The sequence below is a fragment of the Erinaceus europaeus genome, chromosome 20 (assembly GCF_950295315.1).
Source record: "Erinaceus europaeus chromosome 20, mEriEur2.1, whole genome shotgun sequence".
NCBI lineage: Eukaryota > Metazoa > Chordata > Mammalia > Eulipotyphla > Erinaceidae > Erinaceus > Erinaceus europaeus.
In genome coordinates this window covers 19,630,902-19,645,606 of record NC_080181.1, presented here as the reverse complement: position 1 = coordinate 19,645,606, position 14,705 = coordinate 19,630,902, and the positions used below count along the sequence as shown (strand labels likewise).

At 50.2% G+C, this 14,705-nt stretch overlaps 1 protein-coding gene across 2 annotated transcripts in view; it reads right to left on the bottom strand.

The window, feature by feature from the left end:
- DRD2 (dopamine receptor D2) overlaps nt 1–14,260 on the bottom strand; it is a 50,767-nt gene extending 36,507 nt beyond the window's left edge. For both annotated transcript variants that reach the window (XM_060180043.1, XM_060180044.1), the window contains exon 1: nt 13,955–14,260. The gene's annotated coding sequence lies outside the window, so the exon portion shown is untranslated. The remainder of the gene's footprint in view (nt 1–13,954) is intronic.
- Between the last annotated feature and the right edge of the window lie 445 nt (nt 14,261–14,705).

Sequence of the window (14,705 nt, the reverse complement as noted above, 5' to 3'; positions counted from 1 at the left end):
TATCGAAGCTGGAGGAAATACTTCTAGTATGGTTGGCTTCATAATGTGTGAGGCACTTGACTGTGAATTTGGCGAAGGTCAGTCCACCCTCCTCTCCTGAAGATCTTCAGACCTCAGGACTCAGGGTGCCCCCCCAGATCCAAAGCCATCTGACTTCTGCACTTTTCCAATAACATTCAGGACTCAAGAAGTGCTTGGAGAAGGCAATGGACATTTGGGTCCTCAGGGCCGGTTGCCTGCTTTTTATGCAGTTCATCAGGATGGCAGAACCCAGTTCTTTGGGGAAGTGATCTACTGGCTTTGGGGGAAAATCTCAGCTCTGCAAGAGGACAGTATTCCTTCACTCCTACACCCTTGCATGCAACAATAATAGTAGCCCCCTTATCAGGGGGGCATACAGTCAAGGACCTCTCCTCCAGCAGATGCCTGAAACCAGACATTTGCAAACCCTAGGATTGACTCTTGTCTCCTCCTACACATTCATACCTATGACAAAGTCTAACTCAGAAATTCAGCTCCGCAAGAGATTGATAACTAACAAGATAGAACAACTACAACAATATACTGTCATGACAGGGAATGTCATCTCTCAGGTTACAGTATAGCATGTAAAGTAGTTGGACTACTCTTGATCACCGGTAACAGAGGAGAGCAAACTTTCCCTTAAGCGAAGACAAGCATCTTTACTGACAGCCTTTGACCTACTGGACATGGCAAACCATCCCCCCATTCTCCTCTCCCCTCCCTGCCACCCAGCCCTGAGGCCTGACCAAGGAGCAGGATTGCACCTTAATTGTGTTATGCATTCAAAGGGCTTCTGGGTATCATCTGATACCCTAGGCACCACTTCGTTCACAGTCAGCCTCTCTGATGAGGAAATGCAACGATCCACAGCTCTGCAGAGCCCCAAACTCCAGTGAGCCCCTCAAGATGAGTACCAACTGGGTCCTCATCTCTAATTCCCCGGGTACTAGAGAAGAATTGAGTAAGACCACCCAATCAGCAATTTGAGACTCAGAAATAGGGGCAAGAAAGGAAGGAGGTCATGTTTGAAGCTGGCTGGATTGAGGAATGCTTTGGGAAGGCTTCCTGAGGCCGAGTGGTGTGGCCAATGACGTCACTTCTTCTACCAGGGAACAGTAGAAGGCTGTGGGTCATTGTGTAAGGAAGTGACCAGGTCCAGGCCTGGGGTGCTGCTGGGCAGGCATTTTGTAAGCATCGTTTCCTTCTATGGGTGCAATATTTTCACCCACATGTGAAGAGTTAGTCTAGTTCCCAAAGAGTCTTCTTGGCTTTGACATGCTAGAATTGCTCCAACCTAAATCACAGGCTGCAGGGAATTTCTAGTCTACCTCAGTGTGTGTGTGTGTGTGTGTGTGTGTGTGTGTGTGTGTGTGTGTGTGTGTGTGTGTGTGTGTGTGTGTGTGTAGGGAGTACAAGGGGCAAGGGGGCTCACCCACAGATTCCTCATCACTCCCCTCCTTTACTGAGGACACTGGCCCTCTGCTCACCACTCCAGCCCAAGTCCTGCTATGGACTTGGGTAAAATCAGCTTCCAGCCCCTTCATGTCTCAGTAACTTGACCTCATCTCCAAGGGCATCAACCCCTTCAGGCCTCTCCTGTAATTGCATCCCATCATCACCCAGAACTGCTGTTCTCTGCACTCAGACATTGATCCTACCTTTGGCCCTCCATCCCAGCGCCATCACCCCACGCCTCTGGCATTCCACTTCTCGGACTCATTGATTTGAATGCTTCTCATCCTCTCCAACACCCACTGTCCACCTTCAAGATCCTGTCAAGCTGGCTTAGATTGCTGGTCACTATCCATTTTTACCAGTATCCTTGATTCCCTTGTTTCATTAGCTTTTATAATTTAATTTAGGCAGAGACAGAGAGAAACTAAAAGGGGGGTGGGGAGATAGAGAGGGAGACACACCTGCAGCCTTGCTTCACCACTCTTGAAGCTTTCCCCCTGCAGGTGGGGACCACGGGTTTGAACCTGGGACCTTGTGCACTATAATGTATGTGCTTAACAGGTGTGCCACTGCCTGGTCCCTATACTATTTATTATTATAGTATTATTATTACCAGAGCACTGCTCAACTCTGGCTTATGGTGGGGCTAGAGGTTGAAACCTGAAATCTTGGAGCCTCACATAAAATTATCTTTGCGTAGCTATTATGCTGTCTCTCCAGCCCCATTTCATTATCTAAGTCACCCCTCCCCTCATTAACCACTCAACTGATAAGCTGCCTTTTAAGATTTATTGTTTATTTTTTATGAGAACCAGAACATCACTCTGACAATGCTCAGGACCCCAACTATGCAGGTCCTGTCCTACACTGTACTTACTACCTTCCCAACTACTTTTAAGATTATTGATCTGAGACCGGAGCACTATTCACCTCTGACATCTACTAGTGCTGGGGACTGAACCTGGGGCCTCTGGAGCCTTGGGCAGGCATGCAAAGTCCTGGTGCTCTAGTGCTGAGATGTCTCTCCAGCTAAATTGTTAAACTAAACCCCTTTTCAAGTCCATGTTGCTTCATCTCCTGTGCAGTGCCTCCACCTGTAGCCCAGCCCTCAGGCATCCTGTCCTGGAACCGCAGACCTCTCCCAGATGCTGGTTTCCCAGCCTGCTTCTCTATCACTAGTTCTCTGATAGGGCAGTTTTTGTGATATATCTCTTACTTCAAGTAAAATCATCGAGTTATTCTCCTGCTTAGAACCCAGCCCTTGGAAGTGTTTTTTTTTTTTTTTTTTTTTACTGTCAGCATGGAGTCCCACCCCCTTTCTAAGGCCTCAGCTCGCTCTGTGCTTCTGACCTCACCTTGTACCATCCCCTATCTCTAGCTCCACTCCTGAGCCTTTAGCTTCCCTTGAGCAAATTGAACTTGACTTCTTAGTCTGCCCTGAGGTTGGTGACAACAGGGTCTGGCAGAAAGGGTCCTGGGGCAGGAATGAGTTCTGGTCTTATTTCCTCATTTGTAGTGATGTCCTTTCCAGAAGAGGGGCTACAATCTAGAGGCCAAATTGGGAAGGAGCACGTGGGCATTTCAGTGCCTCCTAGCAATTATGATTAAAAAAACAAAATGAACTGGGAGCCCTCCATGTGCTATGGTGTGGAGGCTAAGCACATTATCTGCATGATTCATACACTTCTGCTTCACCTATGAAGAAATTGCCCTGGTTACCTCTTCTTTTATGGGGAAAAAACTGCACTTCAAAAGGGTCCTAGTAACTTATTGAAGTCACACAGCAGGTTTTTGGTAGAACATAGGCCTAAGCCTGTCAGTCTGGATTACAAATTTATCTTGAGAATTTTTATTTTACTGAATACCTAAATTGGCAGGAAGTTGGGGGGGGGGAGTTTCGCTTTTTTAGAAGTTATTTCTGGGGAAAGGAAAGTTTAAACCAACATTCCTAAAGGGTCTCTCTTAAATGAGAGAGTTGTAGAGAAGAGACCAGACAGGCTACTGCTCAACTCTGATTTGGGCAAGGGTGGGGGTGGGGGGGATGTTTAGAATCCTGGATTTATTAATTTTGGCCCATGCTCAGAGAAGGATAAACAGGGAAGCTTCCAATGGAGGGCATAGGACACAGAACTCTGGTAGTTATCTTGTTAATTACTATTAAATCACTAATAAAAAATTTAAAAATAACCTGGGGACTTTGGAGCCTCAGACATGAGTCTTTTTGTATACCATTATGCCCCACCCCCTCCAGCCCTGTAAGTAACCAAGGATCAGCCAAATGTTAAATTTCAGCTTCAAAACAAACCTCAAGTGCCAAAGATACCCAACCCCTAACAGCAACTGCATCCTATTGGCTGTCTTCATGGCCTCAGGCTGATCTGCAGCAAATCTCTCTGCTTGAACTTGACCTAAAACCCAGTCTTCTCAAAGTGGGTCTGGTTGTCTAGGTGATCCCCCAATGCCAGGCTCCTGCAATGACTATGAAAAAAGTCCCAAACTTAGGCACAGTTGTAACTTAAGAAAGCCAGATAGTGTTGGTTGAGGGAGGGGGGGGGGGAATCACCCTGGTGGTTCTTTTGGCCTGTGGAAGATACACCTGACATTCTTCTTGGACTTCACCTAAAATGTGGTTCTGTGGGCAGTTCGCCATCACTCACCTACTCTCTCACTCATGATGTAAATGACTACCAAGTGCTTAGCATCATTTTCAGCTATAAAAGCTTCTGGAGAAGAATGAGACAGACTCTCTACCTCAAGGAGCTCTCAGTCTGTTGAGGGAGAAATGCAATGCATATCTGTAATTAGCATTTGGTGTTAAGATGTTGAGTAGAGAAGACAAGGAATATACACTTGAGAGATCAGCATTCAGCATCAAAACGTCAATAGAAGTAAGGAGCCCCAGAGATGCCATGCACAGCCAGCACCATGATTCAGGCTCTGTGAGCCTAAGGGAGCTTCATTTAACCTCAGCGGCCAAGCCTGTAAAATGCAGGTCAGAAGACTGACCTCAATGGGTTGTTGAGATCAATAGGGATAGTGCATGTGGAAGTGATTTATGAATAAGAGAGATGACTATTGCATCATGGAGCTTTGGAAATTAGAGTTCAAATGCACAGTATTATTTCTCCATAGGGTATAAGCCAGCTATTAAAAATGCTTTAAAATGCATGCATGTTGGGTAGAGAATGATTCCTTCTGCAGTTAGTATAATTCACTCTCCCACATCCTTCAAGTCTTTTCTCCAATATCAGCTTCTTGGTGAGGCCCATTCTGACCACCCTAAGAGTGCAAACTCTTCCTCCATCTATACCACATCCCTTCACACCACCCCGACACTACTAGATTTCTCCCCATAAGTACTCATTGCCTTGGAAACACACTCAGTATTTTTTTTTAATATTTAGTGTTTACTAGTTTTCTTCTCCAGTCAGAATGGACATTCCAGGAGAGCAGGGATCTGGTATTGTTCATTGATGTATTTGATATTTCTGTTCAGAGAAAGAATAAAAAGTAAACTGCATTTCTTGAAGGTTGAAAGTTGAAGGTAATTCAGGAAATGAAGGACCTTCCAAAGGAAGCATGAGAACAGACAAGTAGGATACAGAAACAAACACAACCCAGACTGCAGAGAAGAGTCCTGTGACTATAGTGTGGGGACCACAAGCATGTTCTAAATGGGAGGGCTCCTCTTGTGGCTCACCGATGGCACCCTTAGTGAGATCTGAACAACCCTTGTTTGTTCATCCAAGCTATGGGAGAAGACAAGTTGGGATGACTTCATGGAGAAATAATTTCTGAGTACATATCCTTCTTATTTACTGACACCCAGACCTAGGAACACCAAACAACAAAAATATCTTCTCACAACTTCTGTGGGTCATGAATTCAGGCAGGTCAATGGGGTGGTTTGGGCTCAGGTCTCATAAGACGTTGCCATGAAGACCATGGAAGTGACCATGGTCATCTTCAGGCCTGTCCAGGGAAGAAGGATGAGCTTGCCATGATGCTTATTCACATAACAGGTGTCAGGAGGTCCCAGTTTCTTGAGTGCCTTTCTATAGGGCTGACTGGGTGTTCTCATGAAATGGCAGTTGACTTTTCCCAGAATGAGTAATCCAAGAAGTCACAATCTGTGACAGGAGACTGTCACAACCTGCTATTTAGGCCTTATCCTATTGCTACACCACTCTGTCCCATTGATTTAGGAGGTGATTGTACAAGAACATGAATGTTAGGAGGTGTGGGGGGTGTTGAAGAGGCCACCCTAGAAAGAATGTTACCACAGAATGTAGCAATGGAAAGATCCAGAATGTGCGAAGGGAAGCATCAATCCATGGAGAGCAGTGGTCACACTCAACCTCTCTCTCCAGCTGACCACAACTGACCACAGCTGACCAAGGGACAAACTTTGTGCCTTTGGCCACCCAGTGCAATCTCACGGCCTTAACTAAACACATTGCTTAAGGAAAGGGCCCATGTTGGGATACTGACATCTTCTGCCTGGGCAAGCCTGGATGTTCATTTCTATCATTTTGGCACTACTATTAATGTAAGAAAAGGGAGCTCAAGAGGCCAAGAGAAGAACCATAAGACTTAAGAAAGGTGACCAGTGACAGAATCCCTGCTGTACCCTTTGAATCCTCCAATTTTGCTAAAGACCTTCTAATTGGCCCAAAGGAGATGCATCCATTAGGAAAGCACCCTCCCCAAGGAAGAAATCATGGGGGGGGGGTCAAGAAAAGAGAATAGCTTTCAGGAGTGAAATGTCCTGGGGACAGAATCTATTGGGTGCCACCCTCCTTTTCAGGCAGGACAGCACTTTACCACTATTGGCTGCTGTTAAAGACCCCAAAGGATGAAGCCCATATATTTCTGCCAGCTGGGGATGGATCTTCTCAATCTGAGGCTCCTTTGCCCTCTCAACCCCAAAGGATAGAAAGTCTTCAGTACACTCTCCTAATTTTCCATTTTTAGCATAAAAGGTATTTTTGCAGAGTACACTACACCATGTGACCATTGCCACTCAGGAAGTCTACCATGAAGGGGAGAGGATTAGGAAGACATGAGTCTAGGGCTGGGTGGTGGCACACTCGGTTGGGCACACCTTACCATGTGCAAGGATCCAGCTCAAGCCCTGTCTCCACCTGCAAAAGGGGAGGCTTCGTGAGCAGTGAAGCAGTGTTGCAGGTGGCTCTTTCTCTTTCCCTATCTATCCCCCCCACCCTCGATTTCTGTCCTATCAAATAATATAATTAAAAAAACAAAACCACAAAGTCTATGCAAAGCCACCACCATGAAGACTGGTGTCTCTCCCCGGCGTGTATGTGATGAGAGCTCAGCTGCATGGAATTCGAAGGAATTCGTCCAAGCAGTTTGAACCCCTCTCAGTCTGTAAGAGCTCCTGACAGACAGGTGGACTGCCAAAGAACTGTGATGTGCAAGGCAGTGAAGGGTATGAGAAAGAAACACAAGCTGAAACAGTTTCAGACAGATGCTTAACTTCCCGAGATGTAAAATCAGGTGGTGAATTAGTGCCAACTGAAAACCTTCCCCCTCAAATTTCTTAACAATAACAGCCATCACCATTAACATCCATGGAAGACTTGGCATTAGTGAGAGATTTTTTTCCAAATGTCTAAAGTCTTTTACCTCCACGAGTCACAAGATCCCTACAAGGCTGATATTAACAGCTTCACTTAGTAGATGGGGAAACCCCAGATGACAAAAGCTAACCTACTTGCTTAAGGCAACACAGCTGGAAAGCCTTAAAGTGGGGCTTCAAAATCAAGTAGTCTCACTCCAGAGTCCCCAGATTTAACCACCACAATGTATTGCTTCTATACAGTTTACGTAATGGGTCAAATACTGATAACGGTCACCCATAAGACAGAGGGGCAGGGGTGGTAACATACCTGGTTAAGTGCACATGTTACAGTGTGCAAGGACCCACGGTCCCCACCCCCAGGATGAAAGCTTTGTGTGTTGGTGAAGCAAGGCTGTAGGTGCCTACCTGTCTCTCTTCCTCTCTACCTTCCCCCTCCTCTCTGTGTCTGGCTGTTTCTATCCAATAATTAAAGGTAATGTAAAAAAAAAAAAAAGTGAGGCCTGATGATGCAGGCTAGACATTTTTCTGCCTTATGAAGTGAACATCACTAGTCAGTCATTTTAAGGGAAGCTTGATGCTATTAAACCACAGGAATTCCAATCTAGTAGGTGACATGTAAATCCCATGTTAGAAACCCAGATAAACTGATGCTCAGGTGTTTTGCTCAGGTACACCCAGGCCTCTGCCACCTGTCCTCTGGCAGAGCAGTGGAGATGGTGCTTAGAGACAGCTCCTGAGCTACTTCTGTGTCTGTATAGGATCCCAGGCATTCCACCCTTTACTCTTGCAAATCAAGATGCTTAGGGGCCAGAACACACACAATACCACGTGCAAGGAAGGACCTGGATTAAGGCCCCAGTTCCACCTACAGGGGGAAGCTTCACAGGTGGTGAAGCAAATGCTGCAGGTCTCTCTCTCCCTTTTCATCTCGATTTCTATTTCTAAAATATGACATTAATAAATCAATAAAATTAAAAATCAAGATGTTTAGCCATAGAGAATGGTCACCCTTCTCCAATAGGAGTAACAAGCAACGCCAAAGATGGAAGTATGGGCAGAAGTCTGGGTTTAATCCTGCAAACGGTCCAGGTGGCCTTACCGAGGTGAGGGCTGGGCGGTGATGTTATCACAGCTGCATGGGAAGCCACACTCCCATCAGTGCCGCCTCCTGCTCCTGCCTCCTCTGTTCCCAGTGCTCAGGCTCATTCCCTACACTCCATCCAAGCAACCAACATTTTGTAGGTGGCCCTCAATTTTTAAGAGTTGCAAGAAGTGATTTCATCCATCCTTTTCTTTCTTGCTATCTATCCCTTTCCCAGTGTCCATGCAAAGCTTAGTCTGCTCAAAGACCGTGTCTACTATGCTTATTTTCCCCTCTCCCTTATTCTGGGAGTCACTGACACAAATCGGTGAGAGCTGTTGCTCTAGTTTGACTGGGAAGCTCCACCTGCCCTGTGACCTGGAACAAACTTCTACGTCACTAAGCCCAGACTTCTCCCTCTGTGGAATGGGGATAAACTAAGGCCTATCTCCTAGAGTCCTTGCAGGATTAGGAGTTGGAATTAAAAAGCACTTGTCCAGTGCTCAGTATGGTAGCCAGAACATGCCAAGTGCCAGAGAGAGGGGAGTTGTTAGGGTGAGCAGGCCAGTGAGAGTGGCCTGGGGAGCAGGGCTCAGTGTCAATGGCAGCCCTTGTAAGGAGGCCTGTGAGTGAGCCTCTCTCCCAAGCCCAGGCGTGGGGTTTCTGGGGAATTGCTAGTGATACTGCTGCCCGGGGTAACAGGAAGGGGAGGAGGCAATTATACAGCGTGTAACAAAAATAATTTCATTTCTAATGCCTTTCCCCTGCTGGGCCACTTAGGATCTAAACAATAACAATGAGGTGGGGTGGGAAGCAGAGGGACAAGCATGTTCCAAGGGGCCCAGTGACCATGGGACTCGCTGGGGTTCCCAGGCTTCTCTCTGCAGCAATGGGGCTGGGGCAGTGCTGGGTGCTCAGTTGCCTCAGCTGGTGGGAGGTCTGGAACTGTGTCTGCCTGCCTCCACTCACAATCCTCTGTCCGGAGCAAGCTGATATCACTCAGAGATCTGGGGAAAGGCCAGACCTGCTGCCTCCTTCTCTCCCCCCCACCCCCATCCAACCCCTGCAAACAGCTAAGATTTCCTGCAGCAGTTTTTGGGAAATGTGAATATCCCAGCAGGTGCCATCAGATTCCCATAGACCCGCCCAAAGTGCACCCACCCAGTTCCTATACATATGGCTTGTTTATCTCCAGCCTCTTCTATGGGACTCTCAGCCTCCTTTTCCTTCATGGCCTTCATGCTCCTAGAGGCCCCCTCACCTTCATCCCTGGGATAGAGCCACTGTAGCAGCACAGGTCTTCCCATCTGGGGAGCAGCAGGGGAGTCCCCAGATCCTACTGCGTCATCTCTGGTTCTTCCAGCACCAGAGCCAGCAGAGATCTGGGCTCCTCTGCAGAGAAACCATTCTGAGTCTCCTGGAGAGAGCACAGACTGCACTTCCCTGGGGCCATCCAGCTGCTGCCGAGGGTGTTGGTTTAATCCAGTTGTCAGATCCAGGTGGAAGGAAAACAGGGGAAACACCATCCAGAAGGGCCAGTCCCTCTTTCCTCTGGCCCCAAAGAAGAGCAAACCAAGTGGCTGGCTGCCTTGGAGTCTTATTCCTCCACCCACATGCACTGACACTATAATCAAGCTATTTTCCAAGCCTTTGCATTTAGATATGATTCTATTGTTAAAAAGAGAAAGAAAGAAGAAAGAAAATAAAGAAGAAAAAAGAAATCTTCAACCAGATTGTTGATGGGGACAGGTGAGAGGCAGGGCTTTATTGGTGTTGGATCCTAATGTTCATAATTTTAAAAGCTGGAGACGCTATCAGTCTCCTGAGCAGGATGGATAAACTCATGCCAACCACATGCCCTGAGTGGCTGCAATTCACATGCACGAGAGCTTAGACCTGATCAGAGTCCATTCTGGGTCCCAGGGCTGCAGGGGAACCCACCACAGAATGGAAGAGGGGGGAAGTATTGTGCTGGGGTTCAGCTGAGAAGCCCACACAGGGCAGGGGAGGGGGGGTTTCCCAAAATGCAGGCTGCTCCCCTGCTGCACAGAGCTCCTGGGAGGATGGAGACCCTTGGGCTGAAGACTAATTCCTCTGCCCTGGGATTCCGGTGCTCACACACCACTCCTAATAACAGGAGGGAGGTATTTCTGGATAGAGGAAAGGCTGCCTGTGAAAAGGAGTCAGAGGCATCTGGAGTGACTTCTGAGGAGCACAAATACTCTGAGCATCCACAAGCCCCAGAAGTCTGGCCCAGGGAAAGAGGGGCAGACTGGGCAACTATCCTGTTATTTGCAAGACCTCTAGTCCTAGGGTACTAGGACCTGTGCTATGCCACTTGGTGCCGGGAGATAATGAAGAGACGGTGCAGGTCCCAGCACAATAGAAGCTGAGTCTCACTCTCCTCTCCCTCCCTGGATGCTAAAGTGCCCCCACTGCTGGAGATTCCTAAGTATGAAGGCTGCAGGTCAGGAAATGTGAGTTATTGGAAGGGGTAGGACTGGCTCAAGGAAGTCTCATCTCATCTCAGTTCATTTCCCCTCCCTCCTCTCTCCTCTACCCTGCCCCACAAGGCAGACACACACACACACACACACACACACACACACACACACACACACACACACACAGCCACCATCACAGCCAGGCTTCTTCCTCACCATCAAAATATGGCTTTCACTCTGACTTCCAGACCTTTCCTTTTATACATGTTTACCCAGAGAGCAATGACCACAGACCAGTCTAGCTCTAGCAGGTCAACCCAAGGTATTATAAGAGGCCACAGTTACAAAAAAAAAAAAATCAGCTTCTGAGCTCCCTGTTTTCCTGGGCAGCAGAAGGAACCAAAGGGTGTCCCTCAAGTTCAGATTCTCGTCTACCATTGCATGTTCCAGACCAAAACAATCAAGTCTTGCAGGTGAAGCTGGACTTCACTATTGGCCTTATTCACCCCACACAAGCCTGAGAGTCACAGAGCACAGGAACCAAATCAATACAGTCGATATGTCACTGCCAGCAGGGCACAAACGGCTACCAGCCTTGGGGGACAATGTCATGCTACTAAGCTGAACTAATCACTCCTTGGCATTTCAGGAGCAGTTAGGTTGGCAGATCACAGCACAATGAAAAGCAATCATTCCTCCAGAAAGGGAGGGCAGGAAGAACATACTGGTGGGGTGATGGGGTGGGTGGGGAGTTGGGGGGGGCACTCAACTATTGACACAGACCAACCTGGGGCCACCCTGGGGATTCTGGGACAGGCCAAAAATCTATTTCTGAAAGGAGTAACTAGGAGGCTGCTGGGGAGAGCAAATTGACTGCGTCCTTTACTGAAGTAAAGGGGCTGAACTGGGGGGTGGAGGGGGACAGAAATGGCCTCTTAGGAATCTGGTGGGGTAGCACAGCAGGATAAGCACCCGTGGCACAAAGCACAAGGACCAGCGTAAGGATCCCAGTTTGAGCCCCCGGCTCCACACCTGCAGGGGAGTCACTTCACAGGAAGTGAAGCAGGTCTGCAGATGTCTGTCTTTCTCTCCCCCTCTGTCTCCCCTCCTCTCTCCATTTCTCTCTGTCCTATCCAACAACAAATGACAACAATGACAATAATAACCACAACAAGGCTACAACAACAAGGGCAACAAAAGGGGGGGAAATGGCCTCTAGGAGCAGTGGATTCATGGTGCAGGCACTGAGCCCCAGAAATAACCCTGGAGGCAAAAAAAAAGTCCATCAAGGTGGGGTGGAGGGTGGGGAGGATTCTGGCCGAAATGATGTAGAAGTATCTTTGCTGAAGGTCAGCCAGTGTGGGGAAGTCTCTCTCTCTCTCTCTGGGGGATCCGTCTCAAGTTTTCACAGGCAGTGAAGTAGGTCTGCAGGTGTCTTATCTTTTTCTCCCCCTTTGTCTCCCTTCCTCTATTTCTCTCTGTCCTATCTAACAATAATGACATTAATAACAATAGTAACTAAAACAACAATAAAAAACAAGGGCAACAAAAGGGAAAATAAATAAATGTATATATGAAAGAAAGGAAGGAAGGAAGAGCCAGCCTCTCTACCAGCCAACCTCATACCTGAAGGATTAGCCTGTCTGGCTACAAGAGGCAGCGGGTTGATGGAAGACCTTTTTCATCATGTTCCTTCTAGCTTAGAGTCTAAACTCTTATGAATGGTGATCCTTTAGCCCAAGAAACATATGAATCACCCAGAAATATTGCAAAAATATTCATTCCTGGGACCCAGCTTGAGATTCTCATTCAGCAGTTCTTCAGGGAGGAACCAAAAATATGCATTCTAAACCAGCTTCCTAGGTGATCAGAGGCAGAGAGTTCATTAAAACAAAAGCCCAGAGGAGTGGTGATGAAGGAAACCCACTGAAGAGAAATGCTGCCCCTTCTTTACATCAAATCAGAATCCCACCCCACCACCCCCACTCCACCATTTCCAGGTCTTGTCCATGGGGGGTGGGGGTGTAGGGAAGGCAAAAGTAGATCTCAAAATGATCCACAGGTCAAAGCTCGGGCAGTTGTGGGGCTCACCTGTCTCCAGGCCCTTATAAGGCTCTTGAGTCTAACATTCTGCTATGCCATCTGCCAGTTATCTAAGTTCAGAGTCGGCAAAGTTCAGAGTCGGCATCAGTTACAACCGCCGCCACCCCCCCATATCAAATATGTCAGGAATTGTGAGCACTAAAAGTCAAACCCAGGGGACTGGAACCCTGCAAACCAGCTCACTGATTCTCTAGCCATTGGCCACAGTCCCCAGGGGAGAGGCAACAAGAGGGGAGAGAGGAAGGATTTCTTTATCAAGTGGTCCTCCTGCAGCAGGATGAATCAGGGCTAAGCAGAGGAGCTGAACACCGTGGTCCTGAGGGAGGCAGGGGACTAAAGCAAAATCCAGACACAGATTGGAACTGCAGGAGGAACTGGAGAGGGGACCCATCCAGTGAGGACAGCCCCCACCCCAGCCTCAGGCGCCCCCTCCCCCAGCACACAAAAAGTAGTGAGCTTGGCCAGATGTGGCAACAGGGACTGAGACAGCGTCCCTGCGACAGAGCGAGGGCCTGCCGCCACGGGCTGTGACTCGTGTTCATGGAAGTCTGATGTGTAGCCGCACTCACCCTCTCACCTGTCTCGCAGGGGAGCGGCTCCTCAGAGCTGTGGCCCTACGCTCAGCCCAGCCCAGGAGCTCGGTGAACGCCCCCCCCCCCCGCATCCCCCAACCCTTGGGAGCAGGACAGCCCCCCTCCGCCTCGGTCCTCACCCCAGCCCCCCTTCCCACCTTCCCCTCTTCTGTGGGAGAGGCAAGGAGCCTGGGAAGCCGGTTCAGGACCAAGGACAGCGGTCCGGGCGGTGGAAGGAGGGCAAGGCGAGACGCCCCCGTCCCGGCCGGTGTCTCCCCTCTCCCGGCCGGGGTCCGCCTTCTCTCAGCTGGGGTCCCGGTGGGGGCGCGTGTCCCCAGGACCCAGGAGCCGCACAGAAGCAGATTCGGTGGCCGCAGTCCCTCTCCCTCCCTCTCTTCTCCTCCTCTCCCTCCAGGGTGCTGGGAACCCTGGGGTCCCGGCTGCACTCAGAGTGCCCTCCGGAGCTGGCTGGCGCGGGGTGCAGAGGGAAGCGCGCGGACACTGCGGCCACGGGTTCGCGTCCCACCTCCCCTGGGGCCGGCGCCTGCGGGGCCACGACTCGGAGCCGCCCGCAAACTTCAGGTCCCGGACTCAGCGCCCTCAGAGCTCCAGGCGACCCAGCCTCGGATCCTGGCCGCCGACCGTCGGCCGTCCCTCTCGGGCCGCTTACCTTCAAGCCATAGGGCGCCCGGGGGCAGAGGCGGCGCCGGCGGCTCGGGGCTCCCTGCTCCCGCCGCATCCAAGCGCGGCGGCTCCCCCGCAGCCGTCCGGGGCCACCGCTCTCCCCGGAGGGTCCCTGGCTCCCGGCCCCGCCGCGCCGTGCAGAGTCCCGGCGGGCAGCCGCTCGGCCGGCTCGGGCCCGCGGGGAGCAGGGGGCGGGCGGCGGGGCGGGCAGGCGGCGCGGGGCGCGGGGCGCGCGGGAGGCGGCCGGCTTGACTCTGGGGCTGGACAGCTCGGCGGCACCCGGGCGCCTGGAGCCGGGAGCGCGGAGGGAGGGCGGGGCCGCCAGGGGCGAGACCCCGCCCCGGACAGACCCCGCCCCACAGGCCACGCCCCGTGTAGGCCACGCCTCCGCGCCCTGTGCGCCCAGATCCTAAGGGGACGCAAGCTGCAGCCTACCTGGCATTGAATCCCACACCAGGCGGCAACTGACAGGTGGATTGCCCCGGCGCTTCCCATCAACCCCCAAAGTAACACCTAGTATCTGCAGGACTGCTGTGACAAGTGTCCTCCCCGTCTCTGGCTTGTCTGTCTGTCCCCTCCTTGGAGGAGTCAGAGGCCACTAGCTGCAGGAGGCACCACCAGCTCAGGGGCCCTTTTCTGGCCTCTGATCTGAATAGTTGTCAGTTTTGTTTGACTGTTGGTGGGAGAAGCCCATTTGGAGTTTTACAGGGAAATGTAGCTGGACTGTACAGCATCGG